The sequence below is a fragment of the Ambystoma mexicanum genome, chromosome 5q (genome assembly GCF_040938575.1).
Source record: "Ambystoma mexicanum isolate Mex_15411 chromosome 5q, UKY_AmexF1_1, whole genome shotgun sequence".
NCBI classification, from domain to species: Eukaryota; Metazoa; Chordata; class Amphibia; order Caudata; family Ambystomatidae; genus Ambystoma; species Ambystoma mexicanum.
This window is the reverse complement of record NC_090933.1, coordinates 1,337,115,756-1,337,133,952: the sequence shown is the minus strand read 5'-3', so window position 1 is coordinate 1,337,133,952 and position 18,197 is coordinate 1,337,115,756. Positions and strand designations below refer to the sequence as shown.

Below are 18,197 nucleotides of genomic sequence, written 5' to 3'. Positions count from 1 at the left end.
TGTGACATGGCTGGGGCACGGGGGGAGTGGTGTGTGGGTGTGTACTAGAGTTAATTGGGTTAATAATGCAGACCTTGGGCAACCCATTTCACTGCAACCAGTACATCAATTCAACACAGACCACTAGATATAACCCACAGCCTAGTAACGTCATCGGTGCATTCTACACCAAGACTCTGCCCTGAAGGGACAGATTGGAGAGAGACCCTCTGTGTTATAGAAGAAATAAAAACATTGGCGATCACAGCAGCCTGTCCTTACTAAGACACCAACTTAGTGGGGCAAACCAAACCGCGCTTTACTTGTGGGTCGTGTACAATCTGTGCTCCTAGTATGAATAACAAAATGTTTGACGTTGCTAGAATTAGGTGACCGCATTACTTGCATATGTGACTAATATTTGCAACATAGAATTTGTAGTTTATGCTCGGAGATGTCTTTGCAGTATGGTTTATATCAGGGGGAAGACTTTGGAAGGTTAAGCTATGCCTCTTTATAGCTATTAATATGTAATTAAACACAACAATAAAAACATAGTCTGACCTTATTTTCATCTAATTGGAAACAAAACCTCTGTAGGTTGGAATGTGAGCGATGAGTACAATTTTTCCTTATGACTTCCCTGTAAATGGAGGCTTACATGTGTTTCAGGACAGATCTGCATCTGTAATGAATGATTTTATAGTTGATCTGAAGACTACAAAGTTCCTTTCTGATGTCTTTAGAAACTCTATTGATCTTTCACTGATTAAGAACATAAAGTACTGTTAAAGGAAATTATAAATGTGTTTTAGGGAGAGCTCTTTTGCTTGACTTTAGGACTTTTTATCAATTGTGTAATTTTAATGTGATTTTATTCTCTTGTGTTTCTTTTGACTTTGGAGTCTGACAAACTCCATCTTTGCATTGTCACACAGCACCTTCAGTGCAATGGTACAGGGAAGCCTCTTAGATTTCCCAAAGGTTTAAATACCTTCTCTTGGATAAACTACTGTTTCCAAGAGCAGTGAAGTGAAATTGACTTTACTTACAATTTGTAACTTTCTAGACCCAGCACACACTATCTTACAATACGGTGCTGGAGGGGGTTACTTAGTACTACCATTGTGTGTTTTTACCGCAGGCTCCGTTCAAAGCCACGGTAAGGCACCCATGGGGTGCCCATTTCATCAAAATGGCCCCGGTCTTCTTTTTTTGACATTTTGTGTCAGTAACGTCCTCCTTGAGATTTACTCTGCGCGCCAAACCAGGTTTGGTCCCTTTGTTTCTTTCATCTTTTGTGGGATTCACGAGTGAAGCCCGCCTCTGGCTCCAGTATGTCTGGCAGGGGCCGGAAGTGAGGGAGTTGCCCGAAAACTCCATGTGCTTAATCCCCTTGGTTACAGGAATGCACCAAAATGTGATTGGCAGGCTAGCTGCCGGCAAGCACAGCTACCGTGCTGTATGATTGACAGCTAGGCTGGAATGAGTGGGAGAAACCTGCATAAAATGCGAGGCTTTTTGGCTTGGAAGGCAGAGTCGACCACTGGACGAAGGAATCCGAATAAAAACTTGGAAGAGACGCCTGCTGCAACTCCTGGACCGTTGGTTTGCCCGGTGAAGCCCTGCTGCTGTGCTGAAGCTCCGAATTCGCCTCGACTAGAGAAGCCCTGCAAGGATGACTTCTCCCCTTGGGTTGGTGGGACCAAACAACCCCAAGGTGAACTCGTCTGGATATCCCCTCGTAGCTGGCTATACTTCTGTTGCTGCTGCAGGAGCCGAAGTACCAGGGAGAGGAACACCAGATAGAGTGCATCGCTTTTAAGTCGGACCCGAACTCCAGGAAGATCCTCTGGACTTCCCTGAAGCAGGACTGACCAAGCCTGTGCCTCCACAACAGTGCTGGACCCCAGATGTGAGGAAAGTCTGAAGTGGTATCCGAGAACCGTGGTGTTGCTATTTGCTATAGATGTGAGGAGCTGAAACCGCGAAGTGCCGCTGAATTGAAGTTTGCCCACTGCTGCTGCCGACCTTCCCATTGCAGTGCAGAAGTCCCCAGACTTCATCCCTCTTGTCCCCACGACTGAGGTCCGGGTACAACAGGATCTGCAGAGCTGTACAGGAACAGAAGCCGGCTAGAACCATTTATTCTAACCAAAGGTACTGTAAACCGAAGTGGCCTTAACTCTTGTTGTGCCCCCTTACTTGTTCTCAGTTGATACTTGCCTTGGTTGCCATTGCAGAGTTGCTTGCAGCATTGCCCTTCACAAGCCTCCCAGCTTGTGGCCCTTCAAGTGAATCTTATCTCTACACACTTTTCTAAAAACATTGAAGACTTTTACTTACCTGCAAGAAGAACTTCTGCTCCCCTAGACTCTGCTCAACTAGCATTGGCTGTCCTGACTCTCCGAGAGACTCTTCCTACCTCTGACTTTGTGCTTTTGTCTTTCCTCCTGGAAAGGGTTCATTTACTTTGCGTTAGAGGGTTTGAAAAGTGCTTACCAGTTTATTCATTATTTGGTAACCTTTGTTATATTCCCCTATGTAATCCTTTACACCCAAACTTAGTATTGCTCCAAATGTACCAGTGATAAATCAATGTCCACAGTGTCCTAGCTTTTTAAGTCACCTGAGGATGTAGGAAGTGTCTGTGTGCCACCCCAATGGGTATAATCTGATTTAGAGAAACTGTGTTTTGAAGTATAAGTGTTAATTGTTTTGCTCCCTTCTGAAGAAGGCTTATATAACGGACTGTTAAATTAATAATTGTTTAATCAAGAAACCTTGAGTAGAAGTGTTTATTTGGAGAACTGTCACTGTGAAAGTGTTGCAACCTTACAGCTCACATTGACCCCTCTTGAGAGAAGCCTGTCTGCTCAGCAATGCTACCAACCTGTGTAGTACAGACTTATGCCAAAGGTTGAGTTCCCTATTGCCAGGAGGACAAGGTTGCTGTAGTCTCCCAAAGTGTGCTGCACACTATCCTGCCTAACAATACCTTACTTGTATAGCTGTGAAAGGGTTAACATATATTTAATTGGGGGATTCTAAAGTGCTTACTTGTTTGAGAAACTTGTTAACCATTGTTTCCTTCCCTAACCTTTTCCTTTTTCCCCCAACTCACAACTCCAGTATTGCATTTAAGTGTAAAGTGATATATCCATGTCCACAGTATCCTAGTTATTGAAGTCCTCTCGGGGGGGGGGGGGGGTTGGGGGGGGGGGTGTCAGACATCCCAAAAGGATATCTACTTACTTAACTGAAGGAATGTATTTTTAGAAGTGTATTTGATTGTTGCAAATTGCTCCACTTCTAAAGAAGGCTTATTTTAACACTGACAGTTAAATAATAAGTAATTGTTTTATCAAGAACCCTTCAGTAGAAGTGTTATTTGAATCCGTCACTGTGAATCTGTTACACCCCACAGCTCACATTAACCCCTCTTTAGATAAGCCTGGCTGCTCAGTCACTCTAACAACTTGTGTAGTATAGGCCTATACCAAATGTTGGGTTACCTATTGCCAAGAGGACAAGGCTGGTGTAGTCTCCCACAGGATTACTACATAGAATCTTCCCTAACACCGGTCAACATGCTGTCTCAAGACTGGGGGGGAAACACTTCATCTGTTCCCGCAAACTCTCAATTTAGCAGCCTGGCTACTGTGGTCAGAGATCGGGCACCTCCAATTACCTCTGAGATGCATGGACATACTTAGGGAAGCATGAAAACCTAACACCAGACATTGCTACCCCAACAAATGGAAACGCTTTGTCGTCTGGTGCAATTCCAAGAGAATCAATCCCATTGACTGTGCACCAACACATATTGTCCTGTACCCGACTTGTCTACTAGATTCAGGCCTAGTTTTCAATTCCATAAAGGTCCACTTAACTGCACTTTCAGCTTACACCTCGTCCCAGAAAAATGTTTAATGGTGGAAAATTCCACTGATCAAGGCTTTTATGGAAGGGGTTAAAAGACTTCATCCCCCTATCTCCAACCCAGCTCCCAGATGGGACCTGAACGTTGTACTGACTAGACTAATGGGGCCTCCCTTTGAACCTATGCATAAGGCTAGCCTTAAATCACTCACCTAAAAGACCACCTTCGTGGTGGCAGTCACATCAGTAAGGAGAGTTGGTGAACTGCAGGCCCCTTCAGTTCAACACCAGTTTGTCATGTTTCACAAAGATTAATTAGGTGGTCCTAATTAGGTGGTCCTGCGCACTCAGCCACATTTATTTCGAAGTTCCATGTGAACCAATCAATGGAATTACTTGCCTTTTGCCCGATACCCCACTACTGTGGCAGAAAGAATCCTCCACACACTTAATTTGAGGAGAGCAGTAATCTATTTTCTGATGCTTGTTAATCTGCTTAGAATCACATGCTGTGCATATGGTCCGACATCCGGTGGTAAGTAACCACGGAGTATTGCATCTTGTCTTTCGGGGACCGAAAAGGGACGTCGGCATAGGGGTGTCTGTAACACTATCCCTATCGTGACGTGTAGTGTACCCAAAATCCCTCATGCGCCGAGGTCCCTCAGATTGTTTTTTTCCACCCAGATAACTGGTCGCCTTATAGCAGAGCTCTTACTAGAGACCTTGTTTATCTCACTGAATTGTCGCTTATTCCCCATTCAGTCACATTAGCTTCAAGAACATCTTCGGCGAAGTCTACGGGGGATTCATATACGGCTGTGGATTTCGGCGCCTAAGTTTCAGCGGCCGGATTTTCCACGTGGTCGGGCCCTCTGGCCGACCTATACATTAGGGAGAGTGGGGTCGGGGTGGCCATATTGTCGGTATGTCTTTCCTCCTTTTCCCCACTTTAACCTTTTGGTCTGGTCATCTTTCCCTTTAGCTATGAAAGGACTCCTTTTAGATTCTGCCCTTAGTGTAGGGTTGGATATCCTTGGAAGGACGAACCCAGGATGTGTAACACCTGTCTCCCCCTAGAGCACGACGAAAAGCGGTGTGCGGCCTGCAAACTCCTTTGGCCTAAGACCCGTAGGGAGCGCTGTGTAAAGCGGTGGGCCGCGTACGGTATGTTGTGGGTGGAACCCCCTTCCCCCACTGCCACACCCGCTGAGAGTGACGGGCGTACTTCGGATGACCAAACATCCGTTGCGGATGTTATAGACCTTGAGGCGGACGCTTCTAGATCTGCCATGCCTGTCCCCGACCCTCTAAGGCCTAACTCTGGTCTCGCTACAGGGACAACACCCAGCGACAGGGGCGTACAAGCGCATCGCACTAAGCACACAACTCCTATACCGGTTTCGACATCTTTGTCGAAAAAGGTGAAAGCGCCAACAGGGCCGCTGAAAACTTTGCCGGTTTCCTCGGATCGCTCTGATCCAAAGCCTTCCCCGCATCCGCAGCAGCGTCTTGTGACTGGGCAGTCCAAATCAAACATGGGCGCTACTCCAAAAACTGTACATGTCAAAGCGCAGAAATCTGACGCTTCGACGGTCTCAAAGGCCGCGGTAGGCCCAAAAACTACGGCTAGGCCTCTACCCGAAAAACTGACCGCTAGGCCCACTAGCACTGCGGAAGGTAGTTTGCCTGCCATTAATCCATCGGAGCCACTGTCTCACGCGGATTCGGCGACTATCGAAAGCAGCATCGAAAGAATTACAGCAGTGGTGGGTCTTACCCCGGTTCCGCCTAAAGTTATGGGACAAGCCGCGGAAAAGGTTTCAGATGCGGATTGGGATCCCGATTCTTACGACGCTTACGAAGATGGCCAGGAGCCCCTCTCCGACACACTAAATGACTATTCGACACTGCAGGGCGGAAAACGTTATTTCTCCACCCGCAGGCCCGTTTGGGTCCTCTCAATGGACTAGAGAAGTTCGAGGGGTGTATGGATCGGCTGGGGAGGATTATCGGATTTTCTGACCATCCTCCCCTGAAAAGGGTCCGGATGGACCCTAATCTCCAAATTGAAGATCGGTCTCATTCCACTCAGGAGGCGGTGCCTGAGCAGGATTTTGTGGAGGATATCCTTAAGGAAAAACCTCCATCTAGCCAGGCCATACCCCTTCTCTTCTCTGAAGAGAAGGGTGGCTCCCTCATTGGTATCACCTGCTCAAACCCGGGCATTGAACCCAAGAGTGGAAAAATTATTTCAACCTTCCCCTTCCGACCCTCTATACATCAGAGGGCACGCCAGCCCAGATTCATTGGTAGTGACTACCACTCGGAAAAGGGCAGGGGTACCCCTTGCCACGGGAGAATCACAGCCGGACAAGGAATCTAAGCGACTGTATGCCCTTGGCAAACGTGTCACGTCAGCAGCCGCATACACTACGCGGATTGCTAATAATACAACACTATTGGCAAGCTATGCTGACGCCCAATGGAACTTGCTCCAGGAAGGCCTCCAAGAGGTTCCCGAACCCGCCCAATTAAGCTTCTCTCCATTGTAATGGAGGGCAGACAAGTTAACCAGCATGTGATCAAGAACACCCTCGACACTGCAGAAACTGCAGGCAGGTCTCTGGCCCAAGGGAACCTACTGAAAAGACACTCTTGGCTGCGTACGTCCGGTTTTAAACCGGAAACTCAAGCCTCCTTCATCAACAAGCCCATTGAGGACTCTAATCTCTTCGGGAAGGCGGTGGATGAGGCTTTGGAAAAAGCCAAGGAGGAGCAAGAGACTCTAAAGTCTCTGCAACAGATCACACAGAAACCTTCACCCAAAGGGGTAATAACTCTCAGCTGTCCTTTTGAGGGCAAGCCTGTGCTGGTCAAAACAACTACGGCACGCGAAACTTCAACTCAGGACAGACTTCTGGAAGCACTGCAGACTACCCAGCAAGGGGTCAGAAACAAGGCAAAGGCAGGGGTAGAGGCCCCACTCCCAGAGGAGCCACAGCCTCTGGTCAGAAATGACCACCAAATCCAGGTCCCCTCCCATGTTACACAAGTCGGGGTGCGATTAACATCATTCCTCATGGCATGGAAGGGGATAACTTCAGACCAGTGGGTCATTAAGACAGTCACCCACGGTTACTGCTTGGAATTCGCCCGACCTCCACAATTCAGACCGCCGCGCTCACAGCACCTTTCAACGGACCATCTGGAGATCCTGAACCAAGAGGTGGCAGCGCTGCTGGGAAAGGACACCATAGAAGCCATCCCTATTCTTCAGGTAAACAAGGGTGTTCATTCAGTGTACTTCCTTGTACCCAAAAAAGATCTCACCATGCGCCCTGTTCTAAATCTGCGCCCAGCGAACAAGTTTATAAAACCTGAGGAGTTTCTACAGGAAACACTACAGGAGGTGATCCCATTGCTGAAACAAGCAGACTATATGGCAACATTGGATATGAAAGATGCATACTTTCATATTTCAATGTTGCCGGCGCACAGGAAATACCTAAGGTTCATGGTCCAAGACAGGCATTACCAATTCAAGGTACTCCCCTTCGGCATCACTTCGGCGCCAAGGGTGTTTACCAAGGTTCTGGCAGTGGCGGCAGCACACCTGCGCAGACTATCAGTCCCATTTTACCCTTACCTCGACGACTGGCTCAAAACAGTAGATCTCCTGTTCAGTCTGGGTTTCTCAATCAACGAAAAGAAATCCAGCCTAGTCCCCAGTCAAATAAAACAATTTCTGGGAGCTCTAATTCGGACGAAGGACGGTCTTGTCTTCCCCTCCAACAAGAGGGTTCAGAACATGCTTTTTCAGATCCCTCTGTATGTAGCCAATCGGGAGGTGACGGTGCACAAAGCCATGCGTTTGCTAGGTATGATGGCGTCGTGCATATACTTGGTGCCCCACGTGCGTCTGCGCATGCATCCCATGCAAGAGTGGCTCAACAGCCAGTGGTGTCAGGCCAGCGGACAATGTGGGAAGGACTGGTAGTTGTCTCGCCAGCCCTCCTTCTCTCTCTGCAGTGGTGGTCAATAGAAAACCTCTTGAAGGGGATGACCTCCACCACCCCTGCAGTAGCAGCCACTCTCACTACATACGCAACTCACAGGGTGGGGAGCTCATCTGCTTCAACAGACAGCGCACAGAGTTTGGTCTCCTCAAGTAGCGTCCAACCATATAAACCTACTGGAGCTATTAGTGTTGTGCAAGGCTTTGAAAGCCTTTCAGGTGCAACTGCAAGGGAAGACAGTGCTGATTCTAACGGCAGCACTACAGCCATGTATTACCTGAACAAACGGGGGCACTCGCTCTCCAGGGCTATCCAAGCTGTCCCAAAACATTTGGATATGGGCTCTCAAACACAAGATATTTTTGTTGTCCCAACATGTTCCAGGGGAACTCAATTTTCTGGCAGACGTACTCCGCAGAGATTTTCCTCTGTCAGAAGAATACGAATGGCAGATACACAGACATTGTGTCCAACGTCTTTGCAGAATGGGGCTTCCCAGAGATCGATTTGTTCGCAACTCAGGAGAACGCCCAATGCCAAGGCTACGCCTCCAGGTACCCCCAGAACCGATCCAAGGGGAACGGTCTCTGGATAACATGGTCAGGGAAATGTGTCTATGCTTTTCCCCCCAAGCCCCCCCTGACTCCCCTTCTCAACAAGATAGTGCACAAGATGCACCAAGAACCAGTTACCATGATACTGGTGGGCCCGCCAACCCTGGTTCGCTCACCTGATGGAAATGTCCCTCTCCCCACCAGTGAAACTACCCTGCCCGTACAACATGTCTCAGGACGGGGGGGGGGGGGGTGGGGAGACCCTACACCCATGCCAACAAACTCTGATCTTAGCAGCTTGGCTCCTGAGGTCATAGAGTTTGGACACCTGCAACTCACTCAGAGGTGCATGGACATACTTGGGGAAGCGAGAAAACCGAATACACGTTATTGCTATGCCAGCAAATGGAAACGTTTTGTCATCTGGTGCAATTCCAAGGGCGTCAATCCCATCGATTGCTCACCCACACACATTGTGCTGTATCCAACCCATCTGTTGGACACTGGGTTAGTCTTCAATTCCCTAAAGGTTCTTCTGGCTGCTCTGTCAGCCTACACCACATCACAACAAAAGGTGTCGTGCTGGTAAATAGCGGCGATTAAAGCCTTTATGGAAGGGGTTAAGAGTATTTAACCTCCCATTTCTCACCCAGCCCCTGGATGGGATCTGAATGTGGTTTTGACCAGGCTCATGGGATCTCCCTTTGAGCCTATGCATGAAGCAAGTCTGAAAGACCTGACTTCTAAGACAGCCTTCCTAGTGGCTATCACTTCTATCAGAAGGGTTAATGAACTACAGGCTCTTTCTGTTCTAGACCCCTTTGTTACAGTCCACAAAGATAAGGTAGTTCTGCGCACACATCCCAGATTTGCGCCTAAATTAATCTCAAAGTTCCATGTGAACCAATCAATCGAACTACCCACTTTCTTCCAGAACCCTACTTGCATGGCCGAAAGAAGCCTACACACACTAGATGTGCACAGGGCAGTCATGTTCTACCTGGAAAGAACTAAACCACTAAGGAAGACAAAGCAATTCTTTGTTTCAGTGGCAGCTGGTAGAGAAGGGATCCTGTCTCTAAATCAGCTATCTCAAGGTGGATTGTCAAATGCCTCACACTATGTTTCTCTCTTGCAAAGAGAGAACTGCCCTTCAAGCCTAGAGCACATTCTACTCTGGGCACTGGGGCATCCATAGCACTCATTGCAAATGTTCCCCTTGAGTCCATTTGCAAAGCGGCAACCTGGAGTTCTGTACACCTTTACAAAACACTATTGCCTAGACACTCATTCTAGGTCTGATTCTCAGGTGGGACAAGCTATACTAAGACATCTTTTTTCTACTGGTCCTTCTCACAACCCACCTCCAACTCCGGGTACTGCTCGCTAGTCTATGCACAGCATGTGATTCTAAGCAGATTCACAAGCATCAGAAGACATGCATTACTTACCGTAATAGCATTTCTGATGATTGTATCTGCTTATATTCACATGCAACCTCCCCGCTCGGGGTGGAAGGAACATAGACGTCTTACTACTTTCTCTCTTTATGTACTCAATCACTATAGCCTTGGGCTTCCCCATGGCAGAAAAAATACAATCGGAGGGACCTCGGCGCGTGAGGGATTTTGGGTACACTACACGTCACGATGGGGATAGTGTTACAGACACGCCTATGCCGACAGCAATACTCTGCGGTTACCACTGGATGTAAGACCACATGCACAGCATGTGAATCTAAGCAGATACAATCGTCAGAAATGCTATTATGGTAAGTAATGCATGTCATCTGGAAAACACAAAACCACAAAAAGACAAACCACTTTTTAGTTTTAGTTTCAGTGGCAGCTGGTAGAAAAGGGGACCCAGTCTCTAAATCCGCTATTCCAAAGTGGATCATAAACTGCATCACACTGCAACACTCTTGCCAAGAGAGATCTGCCCTTCAAACCTAGAGCACTGTCTACTCGTGGCACTGGGGCTTCCATAGCATTCATTGTAAATGTTCCTCTTGAGTCCATTTGTAAAACAGCAACCCGGAGTTCTGTACACACCTTTACACAACACTACTGCCTAGATGCACACTCTTAAGTCTGACTCTCAGGTGGGACAAGCGGTGCGAAGACATCCCTTTGCTACTGTTCCTTCACACATCTCACCACCATCTCTGGGTACTGCTCGCTAGTCTATGCACAACATGTGATTCTAAGTAGATTGACCAGCATCAGAAGACCTGCATTAGTTACCGTAATAGCATCTCTGATGATTGTATGTGCTTAGATTCACATGCTTCCTCCCCTCTTGGAGAAGAAGGAACATAGACATCTTAAACCTCTCTATATGTACTCATTCACGGTTTTCATAAGGCTACGGCACAAAAAACACAATTGGATGGATCTCGACGTGTGAAGGATTTTGGGTACACTACCCATCACGTTGGGAATAGTGATACAGGCACTCCCAATGTCGACGTCTCCTTTCGATCCTCGAGAGAAAGATGCAATACTCCGCGGTTACCACTAGATGTCGGACTATATGCTCAGCATGTGAATCTAAGCAAATACAATCAGAAATGATATTGCGGTAAGTAATGCATGTTTTACAATATTCGTTTTTACCTGCCTAGAATAGCTGTGTGCCATTCTTGAAAAGTGTTCCTTTAGTTGTAGCTGACCTTGGTCTGCCGGTATCGGGTAATAATAATATATATATATCTATCTATCTATCTCAGGCTTGTGGAATCTGCTTAGATCACATGCTGTGCATAGGCCGACATCTAGTGGAAGCTGCAGAGTATTAGTTTGTTTTTCGAAACTCGAAAATGGGCGTCGACACAGGGCGTGCCAGTAATACTATCCCTAGTGGGACGTCCACTATACCCATGATCCCTCACGCGTGTAGGACCCTCAGATTGTTTTTTTTCCGCCATACTGGTCGGAAGCATTCCGCGGAGTTCCCTGGCTTTAGCCATACTTTTGCTAAAATATTGTTATATTTCCCCGTTTCTCCACCCCAACGTCGAGTCACCGAACATCCACACTCTACGCCGGCATGGAGAAGGAATCGCCGTCGAGAGCTGCACGACGGATTTGGGCCTCGGAAGGCCTTTGGCCTCGGTCCGGACCTAGGAAGGCCTCTGGCTTCGGCCCTGCAAGTAGGGAGAGTGGGGGTGGACATACTCTACACTCTTTTGGTATATAGGTACATTCTTATATATTCCTACATTTATTAGCCCGCTGCCACAAGGTGCGTATGGAGGGTACCCCTTTCCAATTTTGCCCCAAGTGCAACCGCAAGTACCCTTGGGTTGACGGGCACGCCACGTGCAATCTCTGCTTACCGAGGAACCACCCCGAGGCTAACTGCAGAGCGTGTAGTAGGTTCAAACCGAAAACACTCGAGGACCGTTCGATCAAGCGTTGGGCCCACCACGCCAGGCGTCAAGTGGCCATGGCAGCGGAGGGCGCCTTCAGCGATGGCAGCGACACCGTGCTTTCGGACGGCGAGGGCAACGTGGCGTCAATTGACAGCCAAGCGCAAGTCCCCGACCTCGGAAGGTCGTCCGGCAGGGCGGCTATGGGGATGACCCCCGGCGACACAAGCGCTACCCACAGCACTTCCACAAAACACACGAAGTCCAACTGAGACTCGACGCGCACGCCGAGTACTCGGAAAGAGGCACATATAGAACGGTCCGATTCGGTGTCCTCAGGTCGTTCTCGATCTAGATCGCCGCATGACTCCAGGCAACCATCCACTGTTGCCAGAAGTGCCTCGCTCCCCAAGGTAACGGAGGTTTGATCGTCAGAAGACCTCTATCCCCAGTCCGCACTCCAGGAGTCGGCGTCTACAGGCCGCGCAACGGCTGCTCCCGAGACCCAACCTACACTACACCGAGATAGGGACACTATCCCCGAACCTCGGCGCCAAGGTGAAAAATCAGGGTAAACACTATTCCACACATGGGGAAGGTGGGAAACGGAGGAAACAGTCTCAGCCTACTTCCACACCTCAAAGACTTTCTACCCCACTTAAACAGATGGGCAAGTCTCGGTATTCTGTTACCCCTAAAACACCTGATCAAACCAGTAAGTCTAGTCTAGATAAGACAGGGAAAGGCCTTCAAGAAAGAATCATTCCCAGTTCAAGAGAGTGGTCTACTGATGACATAGACGGAGTAATGTCAAGGATGTCATCATTGGCAGATTTCTACGCCAAAAACCCTGAACACTTTCTCTCTTTTACCCCAGACGGGTCAACTCCCTCAGGCTCTAGGGATCCGATTCCCCCAAGTAAGAAGTCCCGGGTCGAAGCTCCTACTTCAGACCCCTTCAGTATACAGCCCTTTTTTCATTATCAGGGAGATCCATCCCTTTATGAGGATCCAGATTTGGGCATGTTGGAAGAACAAACGGGGACAGGCTACTATGGGGATGACGAGGACCAAGAGGAGGAGGAGGAGGACAACCCAGAAGCCTACAGGCTAGATTCCCCGGTAGATAAAGAACCCCCGGTTACCGACTCCCCTGTCGATAACCAGCCTCTTTTGAAAGAAGTGCTGTCCAGAGCGGCAGAACACTTCCACATTGACACCCAGGGTGCACAGGAAGAGAGTGATTTTGCCGAGGAGTTAGTGGGAGAAAGGAGACCTGTTGCCCAGGCCATCCCTATCCTTAAGTCTATACAAAGGAGGATAGACCCTTGCCTTGTTAATCCCTATCTCACTAGGGCGGTAAACCCCAGAGTTGAGAAGCTTTTCAGGGCAGCCCAAACAGACTCACTGTACATAAGAGGGCATCTGAAACCGGACTCCCTGGTAGTTGCAAACACCCGTAAGAGGGCGGGAACACCCTTGTCATCATTCGAAGCTCCTCCCGACAAGGAGAGCAAGAAGATTTATGGCTTGGGCAGGAAAGTAGCCTCACTTCTGCCGACCAGGCAAGGATTGCCAACTCCACCACCCTGCTGGCGAGTTACAACTGCCACCAGTGGGAAGAAGTCGCGGCACTCATAGATTCCGCCCCAGAACCCTTACAAAGCCAGTTGGCACAAGTTTCGGCAGAAGGGAGAGCCGTGTCCGGTTGCATATTAAAAGCAACCTTTGATGCCGCGGATAACGCAGGCAGATTGATAGCAGAAGGTACTGTTATCAAAAGGCATACTTGGTTGCGACAGTCTGGGTTCAAAGCCGAAACCCAAGCATCATTGATAGATAAACCGGTGGAGCTGGATCTATTGTTTGGAAAGGCGGTCGAGGATGCGCTGAAAAACGCCAAGGACGAGTATGACACTCAAATCCCTAGGCCAACTAACCAATAAACCCCCTAATCAGAGAGGGAATGGCATTTTTCGTCGCCCACACGGCCAAAATTCCCAGAGAGGATCTAACTATTCCCAGGGGCAGGGTACACCATGGAACAATAACAACCAGCAGTCTACCCAGGGTTATGGCAGGGGTAATAAAAGAGGACGTGGTAAAGGTGGTGGCGGCACGCCTCCACCAAAACAGTGACGTTCCGTTCAGGGTCCCTTCTCACACATCCCCAGTAGGGGGACTTATTTCCAACTTCACCCAAGCTTGGGAAGGGATCACATCAGACAGATGGGTGCTGTCCACAGTATCCGCAGGGTACTGCATAGAACTGTTAGAGCGCCCCCGAAACCATCCTGCATGACACAAAATACATTCTTTGGACCGCCAGAAGATCCTCCTCGAGGAGATCGTCAATCTGCTAGCAAAGGACGCGATAGAACTCGCCCCGGGACACCAGGTAAACAAGGGTATTTCTCCAGCATTGGTTCTGGCATGGATTCACATGCTCATGAATATTCCCCGTCGTCAGGCTGGGAATCCTCGGTAAAGAAAAATCAGCATCAGATTCGTTTCTGATCTGTCTTTCGTAGTAGTAACCAATCACTGATCTCCGCGTCATACTGACCACAGCCAATGACTGCCATCTCCCTAAGCCCCGCCTCTGGCAGCCATCTTCAGATTTTTACCGCACGCTCATGTGTTGGGATCCTCGTGCTATTGCTCTTGAGCTGTAGTGCGTTTTCGCGCTTTTTCATAGGAAAATTCTCTCTCTTTTCAGTCAAAAGAGCCTCAAGCTCCACTGTTTCTTTATCCGATCAACGGGGACCGTTTCGGATTCCTCTACGCCCCTGAAGGGTGAAGATTTCGTCGAGCCACGCTTTTGGAGGACTCCAGAAGTTTCTCAGGCCCATCTCGATCATGGCCCAGGAGAAGGGAAGCTCGACGCCCGGAAAGCTGTTCAGGGTCTGCCCTGGATGCCAGCTTCAGAATGTCTTTAAGGAGGACGAACACTCCCTTTGCCTCTACTGCCTGCATGAGGACAAGACGCACGTGGAGAAGGACTGTGCGTTTTGCGGCAATATGTCGGAGCGGACCATGAAGGACCCGCCATCTGCGTCTCGCCAACTAGCTGGAAGGTAAAAGCCCTTCAGGCGAGAAGAAGTCCGAGCGGTCAAGACCTTTGAGGGCGCCCCGGCGACGGGGGTCCAACAGAAGGCCAAGCACTGCCAGTCCGCTGGCACCGAGAGCGCCGAACGGTCGGGCTCTACGGCTGCCAGGCAGGGTGCATCCTCCCCGGCGCCATCAACCACGAGCCAACGCTCTGGCTCGGGTAAGAGGAAGGCCGAGCACCCGGCGAAGCTCCTGGAGAGACCCCGGTCGAGCTTGAAGGCCCCATCGGAGGGGGAGCGAGGCGGTGACCCTCCCCCGAAGGAGAAGGCGGTGAGCGCACCTAAGGTGGTGAAAGCCTTGGTCCACCCTGCCAAGGCCTCTATCGAGACAGTCGCGGCGGCCCTGGCTCAGCCTGTGTAGGCTACACCAGTGGAGGCGACTTCGGGGCTCAGAGTCTCCCTGCCACCGCGGAGGGAGTCATCTTTCAAGCCCATTGATAGGACCCCTGTGAAACCTCAGACGGAGAAGAAAAAGGGGGGGCAGGAGGTCGTCATGGATTCGGCCTCAACCTCTGAAGAGGAGCTGATCGAAGTCTTAAGCCAGGTTATTGGCGTGGAAGAAGACCAGCCCGTCGAGAGGGATCCCGACGTAGGAGACGACGAGAACGTCGAGGGTGCCGACGAGGCCCCTGACCGCCCGTCGGAATCCCCTCAACCAGTGCCGCAAGACAACTCGGCGGCCATTTTGTTGGCTATACAGTCCTTATGCTCGGAGATAAGGACGAGATTGCCGTTACCACCAACGGAGGAACCGCTCCCAACGGGGGACCCGGAGCCAGGCCCTTCTGGGAGCCCTCCTCCTAAGAGAAGGATTCATCCTCCACCTCCTTTTCAACCATCGTGCCCTGCTCAGCCCTCCTCCCCGACCCGTGGGGATGATACGGGGACAGACACAGCCGTGACGGGTGCAGACGATTAGATTTACGACGAGGATCTTCCGTCGTCACCTCCTCCCCGGGCCTCCCCGCCCGACGAGATTGGATCGTTTCATGCCATGATCGCCAGGGCATCCAAGCTTTTCCAGTTCTGCCCGGAAGAGAAGAAGGAAGGTTTCCTTTATCAACGACGCAAAACCAAGAGGAAGACGGTCCTCGCTGTACCTCTACTGGACGATATCTGGGATGAGGGTCTCGCCCTCCTCAAGAACCCATCCACAACGCCTGCGAGAAGGGATCGGTACGAGAGAAGTACCGGGTCCCGGACGCGGCCCCCTTGTGCCTTCGGGCGCAGCCGACCCCGGACTCTGTCATCTCTGCGGCGGCCAGGAAGAAAGCGGGGGGGCTTCGGCCACTACGTCGACCTCCCCACCGGACGGCGAGGGAAAGAAATTGGACACGATGGGACTCAGTCATCTCATTGGCAGCGACGACGATTAAGGCTGCAAACGCCTTAGCCATCGTAGCCCGCTACGACAGGGAGTTGTGGTACAAGATCGCCCCCCTGCTGGACTTCCTACCGGATGACCAGAGGGCTGAAGCCCTAGGGATCTTGCAGGAAGCAGAAGTGGCGTCGGACAACGCCATTACGATAGCGACGGACATCGCTGACACTGGTTTTCGCCAGTTGGGCAACGGCGTGTGCCTTAGACGGCGTGGATGGCTCAAGGCAACAGACTTCCGGCAGGACGTGCAGACCAGAGTTTTGGACATGCCATTCGACGGGAGCAACCTGTTTGGGAAAACAGTGGACGATTCCCTAAAAGCCATCAAGACGGACACGGAGACGGCCCTGGCTCTTGGTGTTCTCCAGCAACGACGGCTGCCCTTTCGGAGCGCCGGAGGCAAGCTGGGTGCCTCCAAAGGTTCCGGCGGCGGATATCCCACCTACCGTCAAGCAGCCCGTTCGTCGTCACAGGAAGCCTACAGGGGGCGAGGCAAGTCGGGTGGACCCCACCGTCGTCGCCAGGGAGGACAAGGCGGCAAAGCCTCGTCGAAGCTGGACTGAACCGGCCGTGGGGTCGGGCCCCCACCAAAGCATCCTGGTGGGAGGCTGGCTGGCGAACTTTGTCAGCGTGTGGGAGTCCATCTCCACTGACAGTTGGGTGCTGGACGCCCTGGGCCAGGGTCACGCGCTCGAGTTTCTAAAGAAGTGCCCGCGCGTTCCCACCCCCGTGGCCAGGAAGGAACATCACGTCCCTCAACTTCTCTTGGAGGTAAAGGTGATACTCAAGAAAGGCGCCATTGAGCTCGTCCCAAAGAGGCTTCGGGGCTCCGGAGTTTACTCAAGATACTTCCTCGTGAAGAAGACAGGAGGATGGCGTCCCATCCTGGACCTACGACGACTGAACAAATTCATCAAGGCACAGAAGTTCCGGATGGTCACCCTCCAGCACGTCCTGGGTCAGCTGGAGGAGGGCGATTTCCGGTCGTCGTTGGATTTGGAGGATGCCTACTTCCATATCCCCATCCTCAAGGGACACCGAAAGTTTCTCAGATTCGTGGTCCAAGGGCGTCACTACCAGTTCAGAGCCCTTCGCTTCAGATTGAGGTCGGCACCCAGGATGTTCACCAAGTGCCTCGCACCGGTGGCGGCGCGACTACGCATGGAGGGGATACACGTCTACCCCTACCTGGACGACTGGCTCATCCGAGCAAAGACAAAGGAGCTCGCCGCGGAGCACACGGCGAGGACCGTCCAACTACTCGCGGACCTGGGATTCTCCATAAACTACGCCAAGTCCCACCTGGTGCCCGCGCAAGACGCACTGTTTCTGGGAGCGAAGCTCGACACAGTGGCGCTTCTGGCCTCTCCGTCGGAGGAAAGGACGAGGGCCATCTTGGGCAAGGTGCAGCGGATGCTGGCTGCGGACGCGGCCAGGGTGAGGTCCATCAAGTCCCTCCTCGGAATGATGTCTTCTTGCATTTATCTCATCCGCCTGTGCAGGCTTCGGATGCGCCCGTTACAGGAGTTCCTGGACGCTCGCTGGATCCAGACGACGGGCAGCTTCGAGGACAAGATTGCACTCGATGAGAGCTTCCGTCGAGCGATCCGGTGGTGGGGCACCCGCGCGCCTCTGACGGCGGGCATGGACTTCCAGACCCCGGGCCACCAGAAGACAGTGACCACGGATGCCTCCCTGGAAGGGTGGGGAGCGCACACCGAAAATCTGCACGCGAGCGGCCTTTGGCTGCCGACGGAGGAGTCCCTCCATATCAACGTCCTGGAACTCCGTGCAGTGTTTTGGGCCCTCAGGTCCTTTCTTCCTTCCCTCAAGGGCAAGGTGGTGAGGATCTTCACCGACACCACCACCATGTTCTACATCAGGAAGCAGGGCGGTACC

General features: G+C 50.9%; 1 protein-coding gene across 4 annotated transcripts in view; it reads left to right on the top strand.

Moving 5' to 3' along the window:
• CPSF1 (cleavage and polyadenylation specific factor 1) overlaps positions 1 to 18,197 on the top strand; it is a 777,662-nt gene that overhangs the window by 662,373 nt on the left and 97,092 nt on the right. The window lies entirely within an intron of this gene.